Here is a 12,044-nt window from a genome sequence, read left to right on the forward strand (position 1 = left end):
ACCATTCTGTATACTTCTGGCCCTTCCTTGGACAATGTGCTAACTAACCTCCAAATGAGCTTCAATGCCATACAACACTCCTTCCGTGGCCTCCAACTGCTCTTAAACGCTAGTAAAAACCAAATGCATGCTTTTCAACCGTTCGCTGCCCGCACCCGCCCGCCTGACTAGCATCACCACCTTTGATGGTTCCAAAATGAAATCTAGAATCGGCTTTCTATTCCGCAACAAAGCCTCCTTCACTCACGCCGCCAAACTTACCCTAGTAAAACTGACTATCCTACCGATCATCGACTTCGGCAATGTCATCTACAAAATAGCTTCCAATACTCTACTCAGCAAACTGGATTCAGTCTATCACAGTGCCATCCGTTTTGTTACCAAATCACCTTATACCACCCACCACTGCGACCTGTATGCTCTAGTCGGCTGGCCCTTGCTACACATTCGTTGCTAGACCCACTGGATCCAGAACATCTAAGTCTATGCTAAGTAAAGCTCCGCCTTATCTCAGTTCACTGGTCACAATAACAACACCCACCCGTAGCACACGTTCCAGAACGTATATCTCACTGATCATCCCCAAAGCTAACACCTCATTTGGCCGCCTTTCCTTCCAGTTCTCTGCTGCCAGTGGCGGAAGTTGGAGACTTTTGTTTCCCGAACCAACTTTAAACATCAGCTTTCTGAGGAACTAACCGATCGCAGCAGCTGTCCATCTGTAAATAGCCCACCCAATCGATCAATCTCATCCCCATACTGTTTTTATTTTATTTACTTTTCTGCTCTTTTGCACACCAGTATCTATACTTGAACATCATCTGCTCATTTATCATTCCGGTGTTAATCTGCTAAATTGTAACTATTCGCTCCTATGGCCTATTTATTGCCTACCTCCTCATGCCTTTTGCACACACTGTATGTAGACTTTATTTTTTTCCTACTGTGTCATTGGCTTGTTTATTGTCCATGTGTACCTCTCTGTTGTTGTCTGTGTGATACTGCTTTGCTTTATCTTGGCCAGGTCGCAGTTGTAAATGAGAACCTGTTCTCAACTAGCCGACCTGGTTAAATAAAGATGAAATAAGAAATGTAATAAAAAAAGAGCGTTGGGCCAGTAACCAAAAGGTTTCTAGATTGAATCCCTGAACAAGGCAGTTGCTTGCTGTTCCTAGGCCATCATTGTAAAAAATAATTTGTTCTTATCTGAGCTGCCTAGTTAAATAAAAGGTTAAAAAAGAAGATCATTTCAAACAGGTCATTAGGCCCTTGGATGACAAGTTGAGTGACTAATCCATCTGACTAAAAATATTGTTTTTTTTTTCTCCAGAAAAGGTTACATTTATTTAACTTCAGCTGGACAAAACCTCCTGAATGTGTGGGTGGTAGAGGGTGTTGTTCTCAGATACCCTCGATACACACGTTTTGGTAAGCAAATAGATGTCATAATTTATGTAAATTTGATGTCACCACAATAGGGAAGTGTGTTTGGGTTTACTGCACTTTGTTATACTCTAGGCTTTTCTCTCGTGTTATTATTGTCTCATTGAGCCCCTCTGATCTTTCATGACACTGGGGGCTGGTCTCTTTCTCTCTCTCTCTCTCTCTCTCACTCTGTCACTCTCTCTTCCCCCTCCCTCTTTCTCTCTCTGTCACTCTTTCTGTCACTCTGTGTCACTCTGTCACTCTGTGACTGTCTGTCTCTCTCTCTCCCCTCTCTTTCTCTCACTCTCTCTCACTCTGTCACTCTCTCTTCCCCCTCTCCCTCTTTCTCACTCTCTCCTCTCTCTCACTCTCTCTCGCTTTGTCTGTCTCCCTCTCCTTCTATCTCCCCCCTCTCTCTGTCTCATTATAAATGTTTCCCTGTATTGCTTCCAGTGCCAATCTTTTGTTTTGGGGAGTTGGCCAAGCACTCCCGTCCCAAGGAGGAATCTGTAGGGAGCAGCTCTGTTTGCTGTCTCCTTCGCTGTTAGTCAACTGTGAGGTCACCTTTAGAGTGACTCATGCTTTGCTCTTATCAATTTTACTTTTTTATCAATTGGACATTGCTGGTGTGGCCAGAGAGGTAGGCCACTGCAGCTTCCTTCAGCTGGGGAGTGAAGTGGGCTGGGCAGAGCATCAGCATAGTTTCCCAGGGAGTTTCCCAGGGAGGGACGGGTTAGGGTATCCTGTCATTGTTGGGAGAGACCCGAGTGAGCCAGGGCATTTTAATGGCTGTGTTTTGTTGTAGGAAGGTGTTGTCTGGTTTGTTAGTGTCTGATCTGTTTCTGCCTGGGCTTGGTATTAAAGTACAGAGAGAGGGAGAGGCTGTGTGTGTCACAAGGAGGAGTCCCATGTAAGATGAGGCTATAGATGAAGTGGTTGGACATTGATCAGGGTTTATAGAGTAGGTGGAAAATGCAACAGGAGTTTTGTCGTCTTGGATGTCTCTACAGTCCCTACTGTCTCTACAGCCTTCTGACTGGAAGACGTTGCATCGAAAGGTGAGTGGAACAATGGAACTAAAGACTACACTCAGAAAAACAACTTGGTATCTAGAACCTAAAAGGGTTATTTGTGTGAAAGGTTATACCTGGATTGAAACCAAAAAGTGTTCACCTATCGGGGACAGCCGAAGAACAGTTTTGGAACCTTTTTACATTTATTTTTTTACTAACTCATGTACTCCGCTGGCTCACAGTGACAGACTATACCATTCTATTGTGACTCACAGTGACGGACTATACCATTCTATTGGTCTGTGCGTATAACCTATTATCATGTATCAGGCGATCTGCGAGCATATTTGCTGGCTTAGAATATCAGAACCCCAGAAATGATTTGAAAAGGCCTGTAAAATCTATTCTAATCAAACCAAATACTGCAATTCATTGTGTATCTTAAGTTTTATAAATTAGATTAGCATACAATGCTAAGGTATTGATAGTTGATAAGATGACAGCACTCCTGATTGAGACTGGCAGTGTGTCTGTACTGTATGGTAAATGATATGAGTCGGAGCTGTGGGACCCTGGCGGAGACCTCTAGGTGTGTAGAGTTGGTCATTGCTCCTATCTGTTTACACAGTACGACTGAATAATTGATGATGTCTACTCTCTCTGTATGTAGAGCAGGAATATGATGAGATCATCAGGAAGCAGCGTCTCTCCTGAATAAAACGAGTGCTGCATATGACCAACGTCAGATCCTAGATCCTAGTGTAGTGGGATTGTTGGCGTATCAGGGGCAGCAACAGTTGGGTACTGGAGGAACACAGAGACAGTGAAGTGTGTGTGTGGGTGCGTGCATGCGTGTTCATGCGTGTATGTGTGTGTCTGTTATCTTTGGGTGAGGGCATTTTCGGAGATCTACTAGGTCTCCACTCCCATTGGGTGCGTTATAGATAGGCCTATTTGAAATAGCTTCCTTACCTCCTCTGTCAGACTGAAAACCTCTTGTTGCTGTCTGTGTAAGGATATTTCATGTCTTCCCTGGCAGTGCCGCTTCGCTGACCACTGTTTTAGAAGCCTTTCACACAGATGCTTTGTTATTGGAGTACTGAATACTGCTCCGGGTGTAGATGAAGACATCAGGTATTGACACAGCGAGCACAGTGGTGTTTTCTGTCTGTTGAATGAATAAGTGAATGAATGAGGGAGGGTACTTCTCTCTCCCATTTCTTAGCCAGGGGAGAAACATTCGATAGGATGATGGCTTTCCGTTTCTTCATGACCTTGGAGTGTATCACTATTAATGTTACGTTATACGTTGTTACAAAGCTACAGTATATGAACTAGTCCAATGTGTGAAGAATGGACCACAGCCATTTCAACAGAAGACATCTTACGGCCATTCACAGTAGTGCTTCAGAAGGACGGTTGGTATACAATGCACAAAACCACTGGCCTAATGAATATGAATCCGTGTTGAGCCTGCCTGCTCTGACATACTCTTGTAGCTTACGCCACCATTCAGACACAAGGCAGTCTCAGGGTAACAATGACAAATGATTCCTATCTAATCAAACCAGGACATGTTCGATTTATTGTACAACCACAGACAACATGTCATCATTTGTCAAGGTACCTTAGTAGCCTGACCGCAGAAAGCATGTTTGCATTCATGTTTCGTACTCTGTAGGTTAACAGTTGGCTTAAGTTACCTGGAGGATTTCAAATTTCAAATAGGCCTATATTTTCGTAGGTTTCCATTTCCAATAAATGCTGTGTAGTTGGTATGGCCCAGTGGAATTGGGACTTAGTTGATATGGCCCAGTGGAATTGGGACTTAGTTGGTATGGCCCAGTGGAATTGGGACTTAGTTGGTATGGCCCAGTGGAATTGGGACTTACACAGTTACTTTCAAGGGAAATTAAGCACATAGATTGAGGGAGTGTTTTATGTAAATGTCAGCAGTACAGTGAAATACTCCTTTGAACTGGACATAACAGGAATTCATTCAGTTGTTTTGAAAATAGCTTTCTTTAAGAGAATAGGACTACATTTTGACTTTAAAAGCCCTAAGATATAGTTATTGTTATCAGTTTGCAGTTCGGTTGTTTCCTGAATATTTCCTCGACCTGTACTCGAGTGCCTGCAGTCAGAGAGATGTGTAGGCAGCACATTGAGTGTTTATGATGAATAGCTGTGGTGCTGCCATGGGTTCTGAGATATAGAGGACCTGTCCTTTACTGCAGTGGAATTTTACTGTGGCTAGCTGGGAGCTGTAGCTGTGGACCCCCCCCCTTATTTTACCCCTCCCCCACCCCTGTCCTGCCCTGCTCAGCATCACTCTGTGTAGCGCCCTACCCAGTGACGTTTAATCACATCCCATCTCATCCCCTCCTCTAGCAACTTGGTCTACACAGGAAACCACTACTGGTTACATTCACAGGAATGGCATGATATTACACAGGTCTATCAGCTGTTGTAAAAGCATCGTCATGTTACCCTTTGTTCTGGAATGTGCTGCCAGATTTTCCTGGCTGCTGATCACCCTCACGTATGACTGTCTCATCATAGCACCGAGTTGCTCTCTTGGCTTCATGAATATTCAAATCAGGGTTTTATTATTGGCTTTCTGTCTGCATGGCAACTCGCAAATCCGCCTTTGAATATTAGATGAGATTGATAATACTCTCTATTTTTCTCTTGAAGTGGAGTCAACCTCTTGTGTAATAATAATAATAATAATAATAATAATAATAATAATAATAATAATAATAATAATAATAATAATAATACATGCCATTTCCCTCTATTACCTCAAATCAAATAAAATGTTATTAGTCACATACACATAGTTAGCAGATGTTAATGCGAGTGTAGCTAAATGCTTGTGCTTCTAGTTCCGACAGTGCAAGTAATCTAACAATTCCCCAACGGCTACCTAATACACACAAATCTAAAAGGGGTGAATGAGAATATGTACATATAAATATATGGATGAGCGATGGCCAAGCGGCATAGGCAAGGTGCAGTAGATGATATAAAATACAGTATATAGTGTGACGACCCTCCCACTCTGTCTGCCGTATTCTGTCTTTGTTCTTGTTTTCTTATTAGGATGCCGGTGGGCGGAGTTGAGAGGGTCGTCAGCTACATGGGAAACACCTGGGCCAGGTGTCTCCCAGGATAAATAGACCTCTTCCACATTCATGGAGGAGACTCTCTCCATGCAGACACCCGTTGTAGATTGTGTTGTGGTTCTTGGTGGCCGTTTGTTTGTTTGCTTTGGCACCTTTCATCACCCTGCATTATCACATTCATGCATGCAAAACACTCACTTACACTACTGATTACTGATTACACACACCATTGTATATTATACTTAGTTACTTCTTTAATAAATATAGATTTTGCTACTCCTTATCTCCACGTTGTCTCCCTTTGTTACGGGCTTTGAGCCGGTTCGTGACAAGTGGGGGCTCATCCGGGATATTTGAACTATTGGTTTGGGAGACCGTGGAGGTACGTGTTTGGTTTGAATATGGTGTTTGAGTGTGATCGGCCCAGTATTGGTTGCCTTTTTTGTTTGGTTTGTGTGCTATGTTGGAGAGAGTATAATGGTTAGTTTCCAGGCCCTGCCTAGCCTGAACTCTTGTTCTACTTTCTGTTGGGACGTCAGTCTGAAGTGAGTAATCTGCTGTGTACCTCGGTGGGAGATTTGGGTAGGGTAGTGGAACTTGCTACCCGGAGCTATAGCCTTTTTCCCCTGATAGGTTTAGCGACGTGTTTCATTTTTTGGAATATGTTGGGCATGGTTAATGTTTGTTATTTTTGTGTGGTGTCTGTGGACTGAGCAGTTGTCTCGGGGCACATCCGTGGCTTGGTGGAATTTGCCAGCATGCTGGGGAGTTCTATTTCCTTGCCAGCGGGCTACAGTGCGTAAATTCCCACCGCAAATCTGCACGAAGACTAGGGTTGAGTTATTGTAGGTTTTGGGGAAGCTCCATATCTCATCTCTCTTCTGTGGTGCTCAGGGTGATTGTCAATTCTCGGGTTGTGTTCTGGTGTGCTCAGCAGAAGGGAAGAGCGAGAATTGTTTTTTGTGTGATTATGGCGTCTTATGTAGATAAGTTCATTCGCTCTCCATCAGAGGAATTGTTAGATTTAGGTACTAAAGAACAGCTGTTGAAGGTCGCGGAACACTACAAGGTTGAGATTAGTGATAAACGTCTAAAGAATTCTATTAGGTTGATATTGAAAGCCAATCTGATGGAGAGTGGTATTCTTGAAGTTACCACCGGGCCAGCCTCTGCTGAGGATTTGTTGTCTCCCCATAACGTTACAATGGCCATTCCATCGGTTAGTCCTAGTAGCCTTCTTTTTGAACAGCAGAAAGAACTGCTTTTGTTACAGCTAGAGCATGATCGTGAGAAGCTAGAGCATGATCGTGAGAAGCTAGAGCATGATCGTGTGAAATATGAAAAGGAATTGGCATTTAAACAAGATATGGAGCGTGCTAAAATCAAGTTGCAACAAGAACGTATAGAGTTGGTTAGGGAAGGAAAGATCTCAGGGGAGAGTTTGTTTTGGGAAGGTGACCCAGATTTACCTAGGGGTAGTTCCGCTTTTGGTCGTGCCCCAGAGACATTTGATATTGTTGGGAACTTGCGGTTATTGCCTCGGTTTAATGAAAGGGACCCCGAGACATTCTTTTCGTTGTTTGAGCGGGTTGCTGACGCTAGGAGTTGGCCTGATTCTGACCGCACTTTAATGTTGCAGTGTGTGCTGACTGGTAAAGCGCAGGAAGCATATTCAGCTCTTAGTGTACACGACAGTGCCAGTTATGATAAAGTTAAAACAGCTGTGTTACAGATTTATGAATTGGTCCCTGAGGCTTACCGCCAACGATTTAGAACTTTAAAAAGGGACGATAACCAGACTCATGTTGAGTTTGCGCGACAGTTATCTTTACAGTTTAATCGCTGGTGTTCTGCCTCTGCAGTTGTGACTTTCCAAGGGCTGTGTGATCTGATTATGTTAGAGCAATTTAAGGACACAATTCCTGATCGTATTGCCACTTATATTAATGAACAGAAAGTAAAGAATGTTGCTGAAGCTGCGGTTTTGGCGGACGAGTATGTGTTGACTCACAAAAGTGTCTTTGCAAAACCCCGTATTCGGAAAGAGTGGGGGTGTTCGGATAGATTTGGGCTTCGCTCACCGAGATACTTTGATTCTCGGGCAGAGTTCTATTCAACTAGGGTTGAACCTGACTCCCATGGTAAGGCTGACTTTGGGCAGGAGTGTCACTACTGTCAAGGTTCAGGTCATTGGAAAAACGAATGTCCACTTCTCAGGTCAAAGGGTGCTTACGCTAAATCTAAGCCTGCTGCGTTAGCTGCACCTGTTCCACATCAGTTCATTCTTGACTCATTTCCTCAGGCCCAGGAGAATGTGAAAGTCCATATTGATCCAGACTATTTACCTTTCATTACAGAAGGTTTTGTGTCTATGTTAGGAAGTAAAGACCTAGTGCCAGTGAAGATCCTGAGAGACACAGGTGCCTCTGAATCATTTGTGTTGGAGTCTGTGTTACCCTTTTCTGCTGAGACTGATTCGGGAATAGTGTTCTAATTAGGGGAATAGGTTTGAACACTCTGTCAGTTCCATTGCATAAACTGATGTTGGATTGTGGGCTGGTGAAGGGTGAAGTTGTTGTGGGGGTGCGTCCTTCATTGCCTATTGAGGGTATCGACGTTATCCTTGGGAATAACTTAGCAGGTGAGCGGGTATGGCCAGTTGTGTTTCCATCTCTAGTGGTTTCCACTAAGCCGTCATTTGTTGGGATTCCTGATGAGAGTGTACAGAGTTTCCCAGAGGTGTTCTCTGCGTGTGCAGTGACACGTTCTATGAGCCGTGGCGAACTAGTCACTGCGCCGACTAATGATAATAATACAAAGTATGTCACTGTTTTCCCTGTTATCCCGTTATCTGTAACCCGCTCAGATCTAATCAATGCTCAACGGGATGACCCCACGTTGGAAGAGTTGCGTGATCAAATTGTGCCTATAGAACAGTTGGGAGATGTCGCCCATGGCTATTTTCTCCAAGAGGATGTCCTGATGAGAAAGTGGGTGTCTCATGATAGTGTTTTTCTGGGGGAGGCAATTAGTCAGGTTGTTGTACCAGTTAAGCTTCGTGAGTTGGTGTTGGAAACTTCTCACAGTGACGTTGCTGGACATATGGGGGTGAGGAAAACCTACAATCGCATATTAAGACATTTCTTTTGGCCTAGATTAAAGAGGGATGTTTCTGATTTTATCAAAACTTGTCACACCTGTCAATTAACTGGTAAGCCTAATCAAGCTATTAAACCAGTACCATTGTTTCCTATTCCTGTACTCAGCCAACCTTTTGAGTATCTAATTATTGACTGTGTGGGTCCTCTGCCTCATTCTAAAAAAAGGGTAGCAGTTACCTGTTCACTGTGATGTGTCAGACCACTAGGTTTCCTGCTGCCTATCCTCTCCGATCTATCACGACTAAATCGGTGTTAAAAGCTTTGACTCAGTTTCTCTCATTGTTTGGAATCCCTAAGGTCATTCAGAGTGATCAAGGATCTAATTTTACCTCTAATCTGTTTGGTCAGGTTCTTCAACAGCTTCATATTAAACACAATGTGTCTAGCGCCTATCACGCGCAAAGTCAAGGAGCACTGGAACGTTTCCATCAAACACTTAAGTCTTTGTTGAGAGCTTATTGTACTGAGATGGATAAGGATTGGGAGGAGGGGTTGCCTTGGTTACTGTTAGCCGCTAGGGAAGTTTCACAGGAGAGCACAGGTTTCAGTCCAAATGACCTTGTGTTTGGACATAGGGTGCGTGGACTTTTATCTGTTCTCCAGGATGACTGGAAGTCTCCCGAGCCTCCTCAGTCCCTGTGTTCGTATGTGTGTGATTTCCGGCGACGGCTGTATGCCGCTGGTGAAATGGCTAAAGAGAAGTTATCATCTTCACAGGATAGGATGAAGGGCATATTTGATCGCCGAACTGAGCCTCGTCACTTTAGTCCAGGTGACCAGGTTCTTGCTCTGCTGCCAATTGTTGGTTCTCCTTTTCAAGCCAAGTTTCAAGGTCCATATACAGTGGTGCGCCAGTACACTGAGCAAAATTATCTAGTTGCCACTCCAGAACGGAGGAAAGCACACCAGCTGTGCCATGTAAATCTGTTAAAACCCTATTATGCACGTTCCTCTGAGACTGAACAGTGGGATTCTACAGAGGACGGTAAACCTGTTCTTTGGCTGATACCGTTGTTTCCTTGGGTTCTTGTCGTGCTAGATCTGTGCATGAGGAGGAAGATGTTCCTGGTCCTGACGATTGTATATTGCAGGGTAGATTGAAAAATTCAGAAACACTGGATATTTTAGACAGTCTTCTCACTCACCTACCTGTTGATGAGCGGAAAGAGATGGTTGGTCTGATTCAGAGATTTCCAGGTTTATTTTCTGATACACCTACACGTACAAACTTAATAGAACATGATATTGACATTGGAGGTGCTGACCCCATTCGTCAGCGGTTCTATAGAGTTTCTTCAGAGAAACTACGTTGTCTGGATGCTGAGGTCAAGTACATGCTGGAGAGTAAGATAGCAGAGCCTTCTTTCTCCAGTTGGGCTTCTCCCTGTATCTTGGTCAGTAAACCGGATGGAACAAACCGTTTTTGTACGGACTACCGTAAGGTAAACAGTGTCACAAAGCCAGATTCATTTCCTCTTCCTCGGATGGAGGACTGTGTTGATCAAGTCGGTGCAGCTAAGTTTGTGAGCAAATTTGACCTGTTAAAAGGCTATTGGCAGGTGCCACTGGTTGTCGCCGGTCTGACCGGGTGCGCTGTTTATTTGGACGATGTAGTGATCTATGCAGATACTTGGGAAGAACATCTGTCCCGTATTCAAGCCTTGTTTGAACGTCTGGCTGCAGGTCGCCTCACAATCAATCTGGCAAAATGTGAGTTTGCTCAGGCGACCGTTACATACCTTGGAAAAGTGGTTGGGCAGGGTGAAGTGCGTCCTGTTCGGGCTAAAGTGGTGGCTATTGATGCTTTTCCACCACCAACTACTAAAAAGGAACTGATGCGTTTCTTGGGCATGATTGGTTATTACCGTAGTTTTTGTAATAACTTCTCTACTGTGGTCGCTCCCTTGACAGATATGCTGAAAGCTAAGGCTGTTTACGTTTGGTCTACTCGTTGTCAACACGCTTTGAAGATTCAAAGAGGTTGCTTACCTCAACTCCAGTGCTGGCTGCTCCTCGCATGGATTTGTCATTTACCTTGCAGGTGGATGCTAGTCATGTGGGGGCAGGTGCAGTTTTGCTGCAAGCAGATGTGTCTGGGATTGAGAAGCCTGTTAGTTTCTTTTCTAAAAAGTTTAACGATTATCAGTTGAACTATTCGGTTATTGAAAAGGAAGCGCTAGCACTCATTTGGGCGCTACAACACTTCGAAGTGTATGTCGGGTCGGGGTAGTACCTATTGTGGTCTACACCGACCATAACCCCTCACTTTTTTGAGGTCCATGATGTGTCCAAACCAGAGGATAATGCGATGGTGTTTATTTTTACAATCATTCCATCTCGATGTGAGGCACATCCGGGGACTGAAAACGTGATTGCTGATGCGCTCTCTCGTGCGCCCTGTTCCTAATGTTTACGTGACTAACCATTGTTTCGTATTGTCATGTTCTCTCTGTCCTGTCTGCTCCTCCTGGTCTTGTTTTCTTTCCTCTTAAATGTTGCTTCCTGTGCGAAGGTTGCTGAGGTCTGGGGAGGAGGTTGGCTGGGGCAAATTGTAAGTGTGAACACGTAAACCCTCATCAATTTGGGGCACAGAGGCCTGTGTCAATTTGGGGCGCAGAGGCCTGTGTCAATTTGGGGCGCAGAGGCCTGTGTCAATTTGGGGCGCAGAGGCCTGTGTCAATTTGGGGCGCAGAGGCCTGTGTCAATTTGGGGCGCAGAGGCCTGTGTCAATTTGGGGCGCAGAGGCCTGTGTCAATTTGGGACGAGAGGCCTGTGTCAATTTGGGACGCAGAGGCCTGTGTCAATTTGGGACGCAGAGGCCTGTGTCAATTTGGGACGCAGAGGCCTGTGTCAATTTGGGACGCGGGAGGCTGGTATGTTGTTCCGGGGTCCTTGTTGGTCCCCGGTTTTATGGGGGGGAATGTGACGACCCTCCCACTCTGTCTGCCGTATTCTGTCTTTGTTCTTGTTTTCTTATTAGGATGCCGGTGGGCGGAGTTGAGAGGGTCGTCAGCTACATGGGAAACAGGTGTCTCCCAGGATAAATAGACCTCTTCCACATTCATGGAGGAGACTCTCTCCATGCAGACACCCGTTGTAGATTGTGTTGTGGTTCTTGGTGGCCGTTTGTTTGTTTGCTTTGGCACCTTTCATCACCCTGCATTATCACATTCATGCATGCAAAACACTCACTTACACTACTGATTACTGATTACACACACCATTGTATATTATACTTAGTTACTTTTTAATAAATATAGATTTTGCTACTCCTTATCTCCACGTTGTCTCCCTTTGTTACGGGCTTTGAGCCGGTT

The 12,044-nt window shown here is 44.5% G+C and overlaps 1 protein-coding gene across 3 annotated transcripts in view; it reads left to right on the forward strand.

Annotated features, from left to right (window-relative positions):
• The window catches only part of LOC124003420 (protein kinase C and casein kinase substrate in neurons protein 1-like), a 117,226-nt gene that overhangs the window by 20,785 nt on the left and 84,397 nt on the right, over positions 1-12,044 (forward strand). Inside the window, exon 1 of one of the 3 annotated variants that reach the window (XM_046311672.1) lies at positions 2,192-2,483. The exons of 1 other annotated variant lie outside the window; for it this stretch is intronic. The gene's annotated coding sequence lies outside the window, so the exon portion shown is untranslated. Of the gene's footprint in view, positions 1-2,191; positions 2,484-12,044 lie in introns of those variants that run through there. One more of the 3 variants, XM_046311675.1, reaches the window with a different exon arrangement.

The sequence above is a fragment of the Oncorhynchus gorbuscha genome, linkage group LG18 (genome assembly GCF_021184085.1).
Source record: "Oncorhynchus gorbuscha isolate QuinsamMale2020 ecotype Even-year linkage group LG18, OgorEven_v1.0, whole genome shotgun sequence".
NCBI lineage: Eukaryota > Metazoa > Chordata > Actinopteri > Salmoniformes > Salmonidae > Oncorhynchus > Oncorhynchus gorbuscha.